General features: G+C 33.5%; 1 protein-coding gene across 8 annotated transcripts in view; it reads left to right on the plus strand.

Moving 5' to 3' along the window:
- Positions 1-17,621, plus strand: part of grh (grainy head) — a 270,619-nt gene that overhangs the window by 123,457 nt on the left and 129,541 nt on the right. The window contains exon 1 of one of the 8 annotated variants that reach the window (XM_065362005.1): positions 10,748-12,419. The exons of the other annotated variants lie outside the window; for them this stretch is intronic. The gene's annotated coding sequence lies outside the window, so the exon portion shown is untranslated. Of the gene's footprint in view, positions 1-10,747; positions 12,420-17,621 lie in introns of those variants that run through there. 8 annotated transcript variants of the gene reach the window in all.

The following is a 17,621-nucleotide window of genomic DNA, read 5'->3' on the forward strand; positions in this document are numbered from 1 at the left end:
ACATTACACATCACTAAGCTTAACAGCATTGACCCTGACCTTTGACCTACCCTCATGTTGCTATTTGTTCTTTGGTGTACGTATTATAGGTACGGTATAGAGAGGAATAGGTACATTACACGTACGTCTCTCTCTACGTCATTTATACATGTACACATTATACATATTACACATGCACCTAGCATATAGCCTTAAAGTTAATCCCAGGTAAAATAATATTTTTCGCCATTAAACCGAGATTAGAGATGCTTGATTTACGATAACTTTTCGCAGCTCATCGCGAAAACTATTTTAATTACCGAGCGTTTCTTTGACTTTGGCCATCGTTAGGCACAGGTGAGCGCATGCGCAGTTTCCCAAGCACGTATGTAGTCGAAGAATACCTACGTATCCGTCTTGGTACATCGGCGAATGGATTCGATTATCTAAGAATATACGTATTTTTTCCCCTCAATTCTCCAATAATAAATTTATTCGTCTGTAGAAGTTGGAAAAGATAGGCGAACGTGTAGTTTAATAATTTTGCCATTTAAAATGCTGCGGCGATTTAATCGATCGATCTTGCATTTAAGTACATTATAGCCATTCTCAGGTGCTTCGATGATACGAACAGGTTTACTTTACCGGGTACTCGTCGCTAACAAACGCTACTTATAGAGACATCTGCATGTGAAAGTAACTTCGTGCAATTGGTCACAGATGGCGTTTGTACCGAGATTGTTTAACTAATTGCAGAACGAATCTGAAATTGAATCGAGTCGATGGATGAAGAAAGAGCGAAGGGAATGTTACAGTGTACTGTAGAGGAGAGATACGAGGCAGAAGAAAGGATCGAAATTGGAATTTTGAGGTTTTCGAAGGTTCGTGAGTGAACCACCTTAATAAATTGTGGGCACTCGAGGTTGAGTAATTTCTGCAGTGAACGAACGAGTAATTTAATTGATAAAAAATTAAAAAGAGTAAAAAAAATCAATTTTTAAAATTTTATTTTCTAAACACGAGTGATTTTTTTAGGAAAGGAAAAGCATTGAAGGGAGCTCATCTTCATTTTCATTCGTTTATTTTTCAACTTGTGCATTTTCCAACCGCTTATTAGGGAAAATGAATAGAAAAAAACAGAGTAAAAAAAATCAATTTTTGAAATTCGACTTTTTGAACAGGAAATTGAGATATGACGATCAATTTTTCGAGGGAAGAAATCTTTTTCTCTCAAAAAATTGATTGCCATTCTGAAGACTCTTATTTGGGGAGTTAATTTTTTGAAATTAATTTTTTTGACTCTTTCTATTTTTTTTAAAAATTCATTTGATATATTTTCTATCACAATCTATTCATAAAAATTGAATTTTGAGAAACACTGAGCTGAAATTTGAAGATAATGGGAATTTTTGGGGTAAGAGAAAAGGGTTCTCATTTTTTTTTGACGATTGAAAATTTTCAAGTTTTGCCTCCCTCGAGACTTTGAATTGAGCTGATTTTGATTCAAAGGAAGGGGGGGGGGTGACTTCATGATATTGAATTTCGACTCGAAAATCGAGGCTTCAAAGCCATGTTTGAAGTAATTTTTCAAGTGCCTTGTGTAAAGGCTTACCCAAGTTACAAAAATTAGAAAATGAAACTGGAATTTACAATTTTATAATTTGATGTTTTGATATTCCATTGAACCCTGAACTTTATGATATGGCTGCCAAAAATTGTATAGGTCACTTTATTTTTAAAAGAGAAGAGGAGAAATCGTTTGATGGATCAGGGTCAGCAAATGAGGATTCATTTTAATTCAGGCGAGAATTTTTTTTCTACAGGAATTCGATAACATTAATTGGGACCTGTCGTGTCAAATTATACATAGCTTAGGTGATTTTTCAGATTTATTAGTTGCCCCTTGTTTCAACTTATTGAATTTCTCTTTGAGCTTTCGAAAAACATGGCCCATTTGTGTGGGAATAAATAAAAAATGAGGTGAACTTATGAAAATTTATGTACAAGCCAAGCTTCTTCCTCCTGCCTCAAACTTAAAATAGGTATATCATAAAATATCAATTTTACATCAACATCAACAATGCAAAAATACATACATCACTACAGCAACTATCTATATTCGACCTTTTTTTTTTCAATTTATTGCCTCCTCTGGTCGTGCATCTGATCTACGATGCGGTCAGCCTAATGTCAGCGTAATTGAAATAATCTCTAGGTGCTCGTGCTTTTCCATATCTTCTAAATCTATTAACGAATTTCCCTTCGAGTTAATGCCACACATCAGTCATTCTGTAATTACTCGTTAGAGTAGGTATACCTATCGATGTATAGAAATATGATTTGGTGAAAAATCGCCCAAATGGGTAAATAAATAAATGAATAACGTCGAATGGGAAATCACGTATAGAATAATTTAAAATCGGCGAAGAATTAGCGAACGGTAATAATGGTTTAGGTGTATAAAAAGACACGCCTACTTATACCAGCAGTATACTGGTTTCAGGGCCTATAAATTAAATGGCCTAGATTTGGAGTTGAAGAGAAAAAATTTATATATCTGGATTAGGTATCTATACGTACAGTCGATGGTTTTGAACCCTATTAAAGTGTCTGTTTGGTATTTAGGTTTGTTAATGAAGAATGAATGGAGATGGGTTGGAAAGAAGGGCATTGAAAATTAGGTTTATGGAAAAGTTTCTTCAGTTGTAGGAAGGTCTTTGAGATGAGCCTTCATTCTGAGATAAACCACATTGAATTTCGAGAATACTGAAAATTTTGAGTCATTTTTTTTACACATTTTTGAAGATTTTGGAGAACTGAAGTGTCGTAGAAAAATATTTCCATTTCCGAACAATTCAGATCAATTTCGAAACCTCGGTCAAGCTTTCCATCAAAATGATCACTCTCCCAGTGCTGTTCTAATTCAAATCAGACAATCTTTAAAAAATTTTCCACCTCAGCAGTCAACGCTACCGACTCACGTAGATAAATCAGAATCTCCGATAACAACCTCCCAAAGCCCTCACTACACGTACTCAATCAAGATAATAATTAAGCTCGCCTATATGTCTATCTTCAGATATACCTAACCGAATAATAAGACCAAAAAGAACCTCGAAACATCCCTAATTACCATCTTCTTATATGTTTATCAAAGAAGACGATGGCTACTGCATTAAACATGGCGAACTTACAAAGGGCTGTCAGAGTACCAGGAGGAGAGGAAAAAACAGAGTAAACGAGCATATACTTACAGCATTTACTCGTATATAGAGATTTAACTAGCCTGGAGGGTTTTTTAAAATTCCGTCCACGTTTAATATAACACTGTGTAGCCACGACGATGGACGTACGGACGCTGGATCGTATATGTATGTACTACATTATATATTTTGAATTATAGTTTTAGCTCGAACGTTAAAAGAGCAGCCGGGGTTTTAAAAAATGTAAATCGAATAATTCCCGATAATTACCGAAGATAAAATAGAAGAGATTACACGAAAACGTATACGTATCTTCAGCTCGTCCAGGTCCAATTATCGAGTAAACCATAAAAATGACCAAACCGACGTATTTAGGCAATCTTAATCAGCTTCTTAGGCTCATATGTCTATTTTTTTTTCATGCAGATATTGTAGGCTTGCTCGCCATCATTGTATACCTAATATACCTACTCGTATTCGTATATTCGAACGTTAATCAATTTCATCTTTCACGATACGCGAACTGCATCGCGCCAAGTCGTAAAAAATGGTGATCGCGGATAAAGCTCTGCTCCGGGACGGAAACTCAAGCTACTTTATGGTTATTTTTCACCTCATCCAATAATTGGAAGTTTTTATACCGTTAGCAGACTGATTAATAATTCACGTGTAGATTCAATCCTGCAGCTCGTCGTACTCGTGCTCGTGCTATGTCATCCCACGCGTTCGTTTTTCAATGTGTGTGTATAATATAGTGATCGAGTCGAGTCGACTTTGCTGGATCGAAATACGAGTACGAGTATAGATGCAGTGCACGAGTAAATTGCAGCGGAGATTAAGTGGATTAAATCGGTGTCTTAGATGGGATTAAAGAGATGTGTGTTGGGATTGACTTGACGCCGATTCGAGTTGATAAAATGTGATGGATTAGGTGTCCTACAGTTTTGTGGGTTGAGTATTTGGCTTTGGAATGGCGAAATTGAAGCACTGATTTGATAGAGGGATGAGCATGGAGTAGTGTTGACTTGAAATTTACCAACAGTGAGCAATTTGTTTTCATATTCCAATTATATTAGAATAATCAATTTTTTAATAATTATTGATTTTTTTTCAAGAAATTAAATCCCAGCGATGCCCTATTTCGGGTTAGAAGACAGGAACTTCGGTACCTTACCGAATTTTTAAAAATCAAAGTTGGTAGGGCCAAAAATTCTAAAACCCAAAATTCAACTAAATTGATACTGAGAACTGAAATTTAGCCCATACCCTATTTTTTCGATACGCTGAGTCGATTAGAAATGGTTTCGAACCATTTTTAGCAGTGTTGGAGACTCTTCTAGCAAGATTTTTGAATGTTGATAAATTTCCACAAAATTCAACTCCATCAAGTTGGAGAGTTGAAATTTGCTCCATATCGTAATTTCAACATGCCTAGTCGAATGGAGGCAGTTTCAAGCCATTCTGCAGCCTCCAGCCCTACCCAGGAGAACAAATGGGCGGGGTCTGTTTTTCCATCATTTAAAACATTTATTTAGTCAAAAATCAAAATGCTCAGTATCTGTTAGCAGTGTTAACTAAGACTAGTATCAAAAATGTTGCCAAAAATTTCAGAATTGAGCTTTTTTCATAAATCATTTTGAGTCAAAACCTTCTTTTTATGCTGATTTTTGCCAAAATTTAACATGTGCCGAAAGGACCATTTTGTGCCAGAAATTTTTATTTTATAAAAAAAAAAGGTCAAGTATTTTGTGCAAAAATGTTCATTTTGTGTCGAAAAAATGTTCATTTCGTGCCAAAAAGTTTCCATTTTGTGTCGAAAACTGCTCATCTTTGTGTCAGAAATTGATCATTTTGTGTCTAAAAAGTTTACATTTTGTGTCAAAAATATGTTCATCAACTTGTGTTAAAAAAGTTTACATTTTGTGTCAAAAAAGTTAATTTTGTGTCAAAAACTGTTTATTTTTGTGTCAAAAACTGTTTATTTTTGTGTCAAAACCTGTTTATTTTTGTGTCAAAAACTGTTTATTTTTGTGTCAAAAACTGTTTATTTTTGTGTCAAAAACTGTTCATTTTTGTGTCAAAAACTGTTCGTTTTTGTGTCAAAAATTGTTCGTTTTTGTGTCAAAAATTGTTCATTTTGTGTCAAAATGTTCATTTTATGTCAAAATGTTCATTTTATGTCAAAAATATTCATTTTGTGCAAAAATGTCGATCGACTTGTGTCAAAGTTTACATTTTGTGTCCAAAAAAAGTTTATTTTGTGTCAAAAAAGTGTATTTTTGGTCAGAAAAATGTTCATTTTCTGTCAAAAAAAATGTTTTGTTTTGTGTCAAAAAAATTAACATTTTGTGTCAAAAAAATGTTCATTTTGGGTAAAAAAAAAATGTTCATTTTGTGTAAAAAATGTTCATTATAAAACCTCTTTTAAGGCTAAAAATTAATTTTGTCTCAGTTATGTTTCAAGCCGAAATAATAATAATTTAATGACTAAAAACGTACTTTTTTTGCTAAAAATATACGAAATTACCCTTTTGACTCATCTCAGAGCAGTCCTTCAATTCATCATTAATGACTTTTCAAGACACAAGCAGTGGAAATTGGGAAATGGAGGGCGACAAATCAATACGACAAAGGTGCCACCAACCCCTTACGAATCTGTTTAGGGTGATCGTTTCATATCAGACTTATTGTTTAATCGAATCAAGACCCCCACTAGAGAGACAGGAGAGACGGAAGGTAGAAAATTTAACGAGCTTGTAAGGAAGTGTATTGTAGTAACATATACGTACCAATAATAACTTACACGGTATATGAGCTAGTGAAATAAACAGGTACATATAATATATGTACTTGAATGAGATGGTAATAGAATTATAAACCGAAACCGGTTGAGTATACACAAGGAGCAAAGACAAAACGAATAAGTTGTGTGGTGGCGTTAGGATTGTACCTACAGAACTTTGATGATGATGAAGATGATGAAGACGCCACAAGGGATATTTCGCGTCCTAGCCTAAAGTGTTCGTTATAACCAAGTTTTTCAAAGACCTCCAAAACTTATTAGTAAATCTGTCGGTCTGTGATTCGTTTCTTTAGCTCCAAGTCCTAAGTACAACCCAACCAATTAGACGTGTAAGAATTTCCAAGCGTATACGAGATGGATGGTGATGGCGTCTTGTACGCTTAGCTCGCGCCAACTTAGCCGCAGACTGATTTTCGGTATATTACACGCTTCGTCTGTGTTTTAGATACGCGTCATTAAAGCGTAGTTATGAACCATTACCGTGCCATGTACTCGCAGCCAAACAGAGGTAATTCGCTCGGGCCAGTGTAGCGCACGACCATTCGGCAATCTGCGTCTCTGCGGTTTGTGGTGCGCGTTTTTTTATAGGGTGATGTGCTCCGGACGTGATAACACCGCAGCCAATACGGTTAAAAACCAACAAGTGGGTGGTCAACCGTGTTCCGCATAAAAAAAACTGGTCGATGAAAAAAATCACATGCTTATAGAGAGCAAAGCAAAGGTACCCCGCCATAGTAGCTCTCCTTCGTCTCGCAGATTCCTATAATGCACAGCATAGGTTTAGGTACTTTAACAAGCCTGGCGAACCCGTAAAATTCGATTAGTCCCAATAATCCGATTATCTTTATCGCATCGATTATCTCTGTACAGTGGGTAATTTGCCAATTGTCCAACATTTAAAAATCTCACCGCAAAATTTACCTATACACGACAGGGTAATCGTAACGGTTTTTTTCCTCCGGAACCGAAGAATGAAGAATGAAGATGCGAAGACCAGTCTTTTCATCGATCAATGATTTACGTAAAATTTTCATTTTACACGTTCCTTCGGTTCTTTTTGTGCATTTTTTTCTCTTTTTGGTACGTCTGCAACGATTTCGTCACGATTTTCTCTTATTTACTAATTTCTTGGTCTGTGCGAATCAATAAGGTACCTAGCATATATTTTTGGTAGACGATTGGAAACCATAAGACTCGGGTTTTAATTAACTAGCTAACGGTAGGATATTCTGTTTCTCATAAATAAATACGAAATGTAGGAGTACCCGAGTATGGTTATTTCTTTTGTACTCGTAACCATCAATCGTAGCTTATTGGTATAGCAGATATTAATTTCAAACAACGCAACGAGCAACGAGCCAGCCTAAGGTCAACTCGAAAGTGCACAGATTTTACAAGGTGTTGAAGGTTTCACGATGTTTATGAGATTTTTCTCCCTTTTTTTTTCGCTAATCGAATACCCATTTTGAACGAGCTGTGCGAAAATGCCTCCATGCGAGATGTGAGAGGTGTATTCGTGGAATAAGTAGGTACACAGAGTGAGAGAGAGATGATGATGATGGATGGATTTGATACGAGTTGCAATTTGTACTGCATGGGTTGGATGATAGGTAAATGGTAATGTAATGTATTTTTCGCAAATGGGTCTGTGGGCGTGTTGTGCGTCGTATATATGGTATAAGTTAAGGTGTACTACGTAGACGTACTATGGTAATTGATAGGTTAATTGAATTGCTGTGTACGAGATGAAATTTTCTCTAATATTCGATACCTGTGTTTGATTTGAATTTCCATCTGGTATGAGTAGAATTAATTGCGAATTTTTTTTTCTTCTTGGGTTTGTAGTTAGAAAAAAGGATTGACTTGAGGAGAGAGGGAATGAGTTCATTTTGTAAATTTACTAATTCGTGTTTAAGTATGGTAACCTTCACATTCCTTAGTTTGCCAAAAATGACTAAATTTGAATACCTCAGTTTCTGCAAAATGCTCATTTCAACCTGAAAAGTGTAAATTTTTGAGAAAAAAAGGCTCATTTAAAGCATTACAATTCTCATTTTGTGCCAAAAATGTTCATTTAGAGTAAAAATGCTCAATTTGTGACGAAAAGAGCACGTTTTACCAAAATGAGCTTTTTATGCCAAAACTGATCATTTCTGTCAATGCTTATCTATTTTGTGCCAAAAAAGCTCATTTTGAACCAAAATTGGCAAAAATGCTCATTTCAAACCAAAAAATGTTAATTCTTGTTAAAAAGTTTATTTTGTGTCAAAAATGTTCATTTTCATTTGAAATATTCTAACTTCAAACCAAAAATTGCAAATTCCTACTAAAATGCTCATTTCAAGCAAAAAATTGTTAATTTTCGCCAAATACTTATTGCAAACCAAAAAGAGGAAATCTTTATGAAAGATGCTCATTTTGTCCCAAAAAATGTTTGCAAAAAGCTTTTCAAATCAAAAAGGGCACATTCTTGTCAAAACGCTCATTCTGTGCCAAAAATGTCCATTTTGTATAAAAATTCAAAAATGTGATTTCATGTGAAAAAAAAATTGTGTAATTTGAGCCAAAAATGCTCATTTTGTGTCAAAAGGTGCACATTCAGTGCCAAAAATGATCATTCCGCGCCAAAATTGCTCATTTTCCTCCGAAATTCAAAAATACGAATTTTATGTAAAGAATTATTTAAAGCCAAAAATGTTCATTTTGTGCCAAAAACACCCTAATGCAAAAATTGCCCATTTTCTATTGATATTCCAAAATGTGTATTTTATTTGCATTTTTAAAAAATGCATACTTTTGAGTAAACATTTTGTGTCCAAAATACGCAGAGTTTGTGTCAAGATATTGAGTCAAAAATGCACATTTTGGGTCCAAAAAATTTCCCATTTATGCCAGAAATGTTAATTTTGTATCCCTGAAATTCTTCATTGTTTTTTCATAAACTCATTTTGTGCCACAAATAAATTTTTAGCACAACCATAACAATTTGTTCAAATTTTAATTTTTTTCCATTTTTTGCCCGAATTTGATTTTTTTTTTCATTCGCGAAAAATCAAAAAATGCACTCGAAGCTCGTGAAATTTTTACTATGATGATGCAGGTATTTTAAAAGTGACTTTTAAAAACCCATTTTGATTTTTTCCCCCTGAAATTTGGAGGCTCATTGTGAATTTTAGGGGTAAAAAATGAAAAAATTTGGTACAGATTGAGCATATTTTGACAGAGAACAATCATTTCATCATGAAAGGGACATTTTCGGCTCTCCAAATTATGATTTCGGACTATAAGGAATGTTCTTGGCTCAAAGGATCATTTTTCAGCCTTTAAAGAGATTTTTGGCACAGAATAAGCATTTTTGGTTTAAAATATAGGCTTTTGAGAATTTCTGGTGCCAAAATGTTAATTGTGATCTGAAGAAAGCATTTTTGACATAAAATGATCAGTAAGTATAATTTATAATCATGAAAAGAGCATTTTTGGCACAAAACGATCATTTTGACAAAATGAGCATTTTTGTCACAAAATAATCATTTTTGGCACAAAACAAACATTTTGGCGGAAAATGAGCATTTTGGCACAAAATAAGCATTTTTGGCACAAAACAATCATTTTGGCGGGAAATGAGCATTTTTGGCACAAAAAAGCATTTTTGGCACAAAACAATCATTTTGGCGGGAAATGAGCATTTTTGGCTCAAAACAATCATTTTGGCGAAAAATGTACATTTTTGACACAAAATGAGCATTTTGTACTCGAAGTGAGCATATTTTTGGACCAAAAATGAGCATAATACGAACTAAAAAATTTGTTTAGAAATATCCAACATGTTACAATATTAATGCAAATGGTGGAACAGAAACAGTACAATATTGATTTACCTGATCACAAAAATCAGATATTTTGGTGATATTTATTCGTGGCAAAAACAATTTTTTTAGAATGATCGGCGGTTTTGCAATAAAACTGAAGAGAAACAAAATTATCTCCTCGAGCAAAAAATTCTCCTTCAGTTGAGTTGTATTTAAGCATTACAAGTGATTCAAAAAAGGTTTCCTAGCGCCCTTGGGATAGTAAAATCGAGGTAAAGAATGTAAATTCGTCATTTTTTGTTGAAAATTCTAAAATTAGGGAAGTCGTACGATTTTATTGGCAACTAGAGAATTATTACTCACCGTCGAAAAAAAACTGCATAATTTTACATTACACCAAGATTTCCTTACAATTTTTTTGTTTTTTGAATAACTATGTACCTACGAGTAATTGAATTTAATAAAGTTGATTACCTACAATAGAGCAGTTAAGTAGTTAAGTACATACCTACACTGGTACTTTTTATTATTAACCGTGTAATTTTGCAATTGCAGTTTTTTTCTTCCAAACTTTCGCCGAATGATCACTTTTAATTCAAGGTATTGTTATGTTATTTACAAACAATATAAAAAATAATTAACCGAGTGAAGAATTTCAACGATTTGAGTACCTACATATTTAATTTTTATACTTTGTTGTATAATATTACGCAATTTTTCGCATTTATAGTGTCGCTATTTAGATGTTTGTGGGTGATATGCTCGTCCATTTTGTTTGCGAATCCACGAATAATTTCAAATCGTTATTTTTTTGATCAACGATCTTGAATGAAATTTTTTTATGCACAATTATTTCAGTTTGTCCAAATATTTTAACTGTTACTGCCTCTCGAAAAAAAATGTTTTTCGTGTGAATTTTATCTAAGTCATATTATTTGTAGGCATATGCAATTTTTTAAAGCATAGGCATTTTTCTTTCATGCAAAAATCGAGTGGACTGTGGACATGCTGTGAAATAATTGGCTATTTAAAAAAAAAAAAATTCAATGTAATTTCCTGATGTGGCTACTTCAAAAAGTAGATGTTTCGTTGTTCTGTTTGAGAATAAATGACGCAATTCAATTTGAAGAAGTTCATTAATAAGTTATAAAAAAATTGAAAAAATGCGTAGGTAATAAAAAAAAATTGCCTCGAGTATTTAATTGTTGAAAAAAATGGTTAGGTATTAATTTCTTTCAAAAAATACCTAGGTGTTGAGTAAGGGGAGAGGAAGGTGTTGATTAAAGAAATCTAAGTTGAAAAAAGTCCAGAAAATGCTTCGCTTTGAAAAAATATTCAGCCTGTGTCTCGACTCTTTCCGTTCCCTTCCCCTCCTTTCCCAATCTAAAGTAAAACAAACTACATCGCGATGAAAAAAAATTGAAACAAAAAATCAATTCGTCTCGAATTTTAACCTACAAAACACACCACGTCGTCTTCGATTCAGCATCTCGAAAAATGATACCTAAAAAAACCTCCCAATCCGAACATTTTTTAGCCTACGAAAAATACTTAACGAATGACCAATGAAAAAAAAAATCCATCAACGATACCGACCTTTCAAAGACGATCACAGACAGACGAAGAGAAAAACTCACGAAACTCGCCAACCCCTCTTCCACACCTTTCCCATACCCGTGGGCAGAAAAAAAAATATTAACCCATAAACGACGAAGAAAGAGTGAAAAGTGAAAAAAAGTACCGAAAAAGAAACACGACCAGACGCTGCAGCGCCTTAAGTATGTATCGCTCTTGTTAAAAAATATTTCGAGACTCGAGAGCGAGCTCGGTACATGCGCGTTTTAAAAAGTACTGCTGGGTCCAACAACTACAACAGCACACAAACAGAAGTGCGAGGGGATCGTAAAGTAAAAAAAAAAAAGAAAAAGAAAAGAGAAAAAAGTACCTACGTACATATAAGAATAGAGAGAAGTACCGCGCGCACGTTTCTGCCGCGAACCGAATACCCAGGTGAGGCGAGCAGAAGGGGCGAAGGGATTAAAAAGAGACAGAAAGTGGAAGAAGGCAAAGGAAAAAATACAGTAGGGGAAGTGGTAGGTCTCACCTGAGATTCGAGGAATAAGAGGCAGCAAATACGAAAAGCGAACTCTTGAACGATAAGCCAAAGTAAGGAAATAAGGCGGACCTGTACCTCTTCTCACATCTAGAACCGGCTTCTTCCAGTACAGGTGTCGCAGCTACCTGAAGAAATACCGCGAAATTAAAAATATTCCTTATCAGTGTGTAGTTCGCGTTATATGTTGAACTGAACCCAGTAACCTTGGTTAGAACGTTTACCTTATATATTTTTTTTTCGCCTATTTTTCGAGTTTTTTCGAGTTTATTTTTTCGGTGGTTTTAGATAATTTTTTTCTTCTTTTGCGAGCTTGTGTTTCTATTCGGATTCTTTTATTTTGAAAAGTTCGACTTCGATTCGCGATTTCTTTTTTGTGAATTCGGTATGTGAATCGTGTTTTTTTTCTGACATTGTGATTTTTTTTTGTTCACGAAAGTTGTGCTATTACTGGATTTTATATCTATGGATTTAATTATTGGGATGTGTTAAAACAGCGAAGGAGATTACAGGTATATTGAGATTTTTTTTTGGAGATTTTTATTAATGTAGTAGAGAATTATCACGATTCGATGTCCAGTGCCTTCGACTGTGTAATGATTTGTCATCTGAAGTGATTAGTGGCTTTGTAAATATGTATTTTTGTAGGGTAAAGGTTACCAAAGGCATTGGGTGCAAATTTTGAAAGCATTTTGAAATGTTTCGGTAGGATTTTGATGGGTATTTTTGATAAGGTTGTGTATAGTTTTGGTTGATTTTCTTCAGGATTAGATGACTTTTTGATGCAGCGTGTGAATTTTTTGTGTGTGAAATCGAATTTGAAAAGGTTTCGAGTGAGTTTTTTGTGAATTTGACTTTGATAAAGGCTTCAGAGAGTTTGTAGATGAATTGATGTTATTTTGATAGTTTTTGGTGCTTCAAAGTTTTTTTTTGTACGATTTCGACTGTTTTCTTCATCTTTAAATGACTTTTGGTGCAGTGAATTGATTTCTGCTGAAAAAAATTGTTTTTAAGAAATCTTCGGAGATCTTTTGGTGGTATCGATGTCATTTTGGTAGTTTTTTGTGGCTTCAAAGTCTCTTTGAACAATTTTTATCGTGTTTTTTACTGCAGTGAATTGATTTTTGCTAGAAAAATTGTCTTCAAAACCCTCATATGAGATTTTTTGGATGCATCGATGATATTTTTGACAATTTTTGAAGCTTTGAAACGTCTCTGTGTCATTTTTACGATTTTTAAGAGTTCAGTGAATCGATTTCTGGTTGAAAAATTGGCTTGAAAATGTCACCTGTGATTTTTTTTGGTCATTTTGGAGGTTTTGAAAATGCTCTGTATAATTTTGAATATTTTTTTCTTCTATCTTCGAATGATTCTTAGTGCAGTGAATTTTGAAAATGTCATCGATGATTTTTTGGATCTATAGATATTATATTGGTGGGTTTTGGTAGTTTCAAAGGTCTTGGTGCAAATTGTAATTTTCCTCGCCTGATCTTTGGGTGAATTTTTGGTGCAATATCTGATTGTAAAATTACTTTTGAAAACATCATCAGAGATTTTGATAATATTTTTGTTAGTTTTTGAGATTTTAGTGTTTTGTTGTACAATTTTTACTATTTTTTTGTGCAGTGAATTAATGTTAGCTCGAATAATTGCTTTTGAAAACAGCAGTTGAGATTTTTTGCTTGCATATGAAAGTGAGTTTCGCAGTTTTTGGTGCTTCGAATTTTTTTTCTGCGAAAGTATTTTTGAATTTGAGTTCTTGACTTGCAAGAAATTTCAGATTTTTGAATCCTCGATTGAATTTTCAATTTTAGGTATATTTTTAGGTAAAATGAATCTATTTTTTTCAAAGGATTTTTTGCACAGAAGTTTGAAAGTAGACTAATTTATCGTGTTGGTGCATTTTCTTTCTTCAAAATTTCTAAAGCTTTTGTGTGATGTGTGGTGAGTTTGATGAGAAATAACTTGATGTATTGGTGTCATTTTTTGGATCTGTTGAATTTCGTGTTTTCATGCTTCGCTATTGATCCAAAATATTTTGGAGATCTTCGTATTTTTCGCAAATTTTTAGTCGAACGTGGTTGGATATTTTTCGATGTTTTTATCTTATGGTGGTCTAATTTCATGTCTGGAAATATTTTGGCCTGATTTTAGGTTCACTTTGACATTTTCTTTGATATTAAATATTCCCAAAATACTCAATAAAAATTCAAATGCCTTTGAAGGACATTTTTGTGTGCCAATTTTGGATTTTTCACTTTGAATTTTGATAAAGCTTCATTTTGAGGGTCTATATCGAAAGTGCTTTTATTTTTTTGGCAGGAGAAAAATGTCCTGAACAATTTATCAACATTATTGAGTCATTTATGAAGTCTTTAGTAACCCAATTTAAATGAATATTTTGACATTTTGTCTTCAATGACTTTCTTGAAGGCTCAAGTCTCCGTCTGATTTAAATGTACGAATATTTCGAGATATTTTTCAATTTTTTTTTAGGAATTTTCAGAAGGATTTGAATGAATTTGAAACGTTTGCGGAACGATTTTTGGATTTTTTGGTGCATTTTAGACCTGTTTGAGGTATTTTTGGGTATTTTGATGGTAATCTAAAACTATTTCAAGAGAATTTTTATGAAACATTATCATTGGTATTTTTTTTGTACTGATATTTCGTATTAATCCTGTTGGATCTTTTTATGCATTTTTCTTAGGGTTTTTTTTCGAGCCCATTTTGAGTATTTCACTGGTTCAGAATAATTTTTGGAAAATTTTCTTCCTTCAAATTTGCCCAATTTTGAGTAAGTATTTTACTGACTTGGAAGAATAATTTTTGAAAAATTTGCTTCCTTCAAATTTGGCATAATAAATTCCTAGATATCGAATAATTTTTAAAAAATTTGCTTCCTTCAAATTTGGCTTAATAAATTCCTAGATATCGAAAAAGTGTATTTTTTTCTTCAATTTTTCGTCAATTTCTTCATAACTTTGAAGATCTCGTGGTGCATTTTTTTCTGAATTTTTTGGACACATTTTGAGTGTTTTGCTGGCTCAAAATATTTTTGGTAGAATTTGGCATTCTCAAGTTGGGCAAAATGTCCATTGAAATGTGTATTTTTTCGAATCCAATTATTCGTCTCAATTCTTCCACACCTTTGACAGATTTCTCCAAATTTTTGTGTACCTACATTTCGATATCTCGCTGTAAAAATTCGTACAATTCAACAACACCTCACTCAAATCACATTCAAAAGCGAGCAAAGGTAACCTTTAACGCGTTTATACGAACCGATCGTAATATACCCATGCACATCTCGGTATCACCATCTCACACACAAGGTACCTTGTACATGTACCACCGCACCACACCGTTTGCGAGTGCGTGGAAATTAAAAATACAGGTAAATTATGCGTCCGTAGTACTGTACATACGTACGTAGTCGAAAGAATAGCCGAAGGTGCCCTTATTAATCTCGCCGAAGGAATAAAAACCATTGTCCAGTCACCTCAGACAGGGACATAAGCTCGCTATTATGAATACAGAGACACTATTTAAAACTATGGGAACGAAGTTCCACAACTGACGCCTGGACCCTGCTATTCTTTTGTAAACGCGCCCTTTTTTTTCACTTGGTCGTTAAACCAACGGTGGCTATTGTCCATACGCTTTGACCCTTAAGGGCATTTCATAACTGTTAGATCATTCCGAACTATCCCCCCGTTTATTTAGGACGACTTAGGTACATACCTATATGTATGATTTTGCATAGCACAACTCGGTCCGATGGGCAATGATCGCAGGTTTCTCTATATACCCCATCGGTAATATAATACTTTTTCCTTACGTATAGGGAGATGGGAAAGTTCAGGATACAAATTTTTGTACATATTTTTTAGCACGATAAATTTTCTTAAGCGAAATTCCCACTATGTAAATTTCCATCGTTTATGTTGACTTTAATTGAAAAAAAAAATTTAATGAGTCATCGCCGCCAGCGATGGCGTTGTCGAGAAAAAATTCCTGTGAATCATTTACGTCGTAGGTACCATTATTTATCGAGGTATTAATATTATGTAGTATTTAAATTCCGCCAGCGAGCTTAATGGATTCTCGGATGTGGTGAACCTAAGCGAACCGATTCTATAAATGAACTTTGGTCAGTTCCCGTTGTTGGGGTAATTTCGAGGAAAATTTCCGTCTTGGTGGGAATTTTTCTAGGGTTTGGCGACATCTGCTCGTACGTACCTACGAGTGTTATTGATGCGAGATTTTATTGGCCATCAAGACGACTTGTAAAGAATTAATTTTCTCAGTGTGGGTAATTATTGTCTCGTTAATGTTTTTGTTTGTGGTTAACGTGGAAGGAGAGTGTTTTTTCACAGGATTTTTCTATAGTTGAGTGATTTTTTTTTGTTTGTTTTGTTGTCGATGTTGTTTTTCCAGCATTTGAGGTTTAGTTTGCTGAGAGCTTGAAGAGATGAGTTTCGATGAATCAGCTAAAAAAAGAAAAAAGTAGATAATAAAATGAGGTTAATTTTTTTAATATTCAGATTTTGAGGGGAGAAGGGGTGCGGTGAGACGGGATTTTATTAATCACTCTCTCTCAGTGGAATGGACCAATCGAGCTAATGGGTTGACAGACGATCCCCCCTCCCCTCCCCCCTCAAACCACTGAAAAATCGTTCGAAAATTCTATATTGTTGAATTATTGGTCAAAAGCTTCTGAGTAATGAATTTCTGTCTGTTTTTTTTCCAAATTTGAATCAATGCAATTGAGGGAAGATCTATCTAATTGAGCCATTAGAATGGCTTCTCATCGATAATTCGTCATTTTAGTCAATTTTTTTAGTCAAATTCATGAATTTTTCGATTTAAAAGCAAAACTGTAGGATCAGCGAATTTCATGATAACGGATAAAAAGAGTCATAGTTTGACATCGAAGATCGATTTCACCTGCTTTAAAATTTCACCGATTCATATAGAGCAATTTTTTGAGAATATTCCATTAGCTTAAATGTTTGCCAATTGAATTCTTACTTTTCACATGTGCAAAAAAATTCACAGCAAGTTTTTTAGTTCTTTTTCTGCCTTTTTTGTGATTTTTTTTTTTGAAAAATGATCAAGTTTTTGTATTTGTTTTTTTTCTTTAAAAAATGACCAGGTTTAACATTTTCCTCCATAAATGATCAGATTTAGCATTTTTCTCCAAAAATGATCAATTTTAGAATTCTTTTTTCCAAAAATTATAATTTTTAGCATTTTTTTTCCAAAAATGATCAGATTTTCCAAAAATTATAATTTTTAGCATTTTTCTCCATAAATGATCGTTTTAGCATTTTTCTCCATAAATGATCAGTTTTAGCATTTTTTCCCAAAAATGATCAGATTTAGAATTTTTATCCAAAAATTATCAGTTTTAGAATTTTTTTCCAAAAATTATCAGATTCAGCATTTTTCTTCAAAAATAATCAGTTTTAGAATTTTTTTCCAAAAATTATAATTTTTAGCATTTTTTTCCAAAAATGATAAGATTTTCTAAAAATTATAATTTTTAGCATTTTTCTCCAAAAATAATCAGTTTGAGAATTTTTCTCCAAAAATGATCAGTTTTAGAATTTTTTTTCCAAAAATTATAATTTTTAGCATTTTTTTCCAAAATGATCAGTTTTAGCATTTTTTCCCAAGAATCATCAGTTTTTATTATTTTTCTCCAAAAA

This window comes from Planococcus citri, chromosome 4, assembly GCF_950023065.1.
Source record: "Planococcus citri chromosome 4, ihPlaCitr1.1, whole genome shotgun sequence".
NCBI lineage: Eukaryota > Metazoa > Arthropoda > Insecta > Hemiptera > Pseudococcidae > Planococcus > Planococcus citri.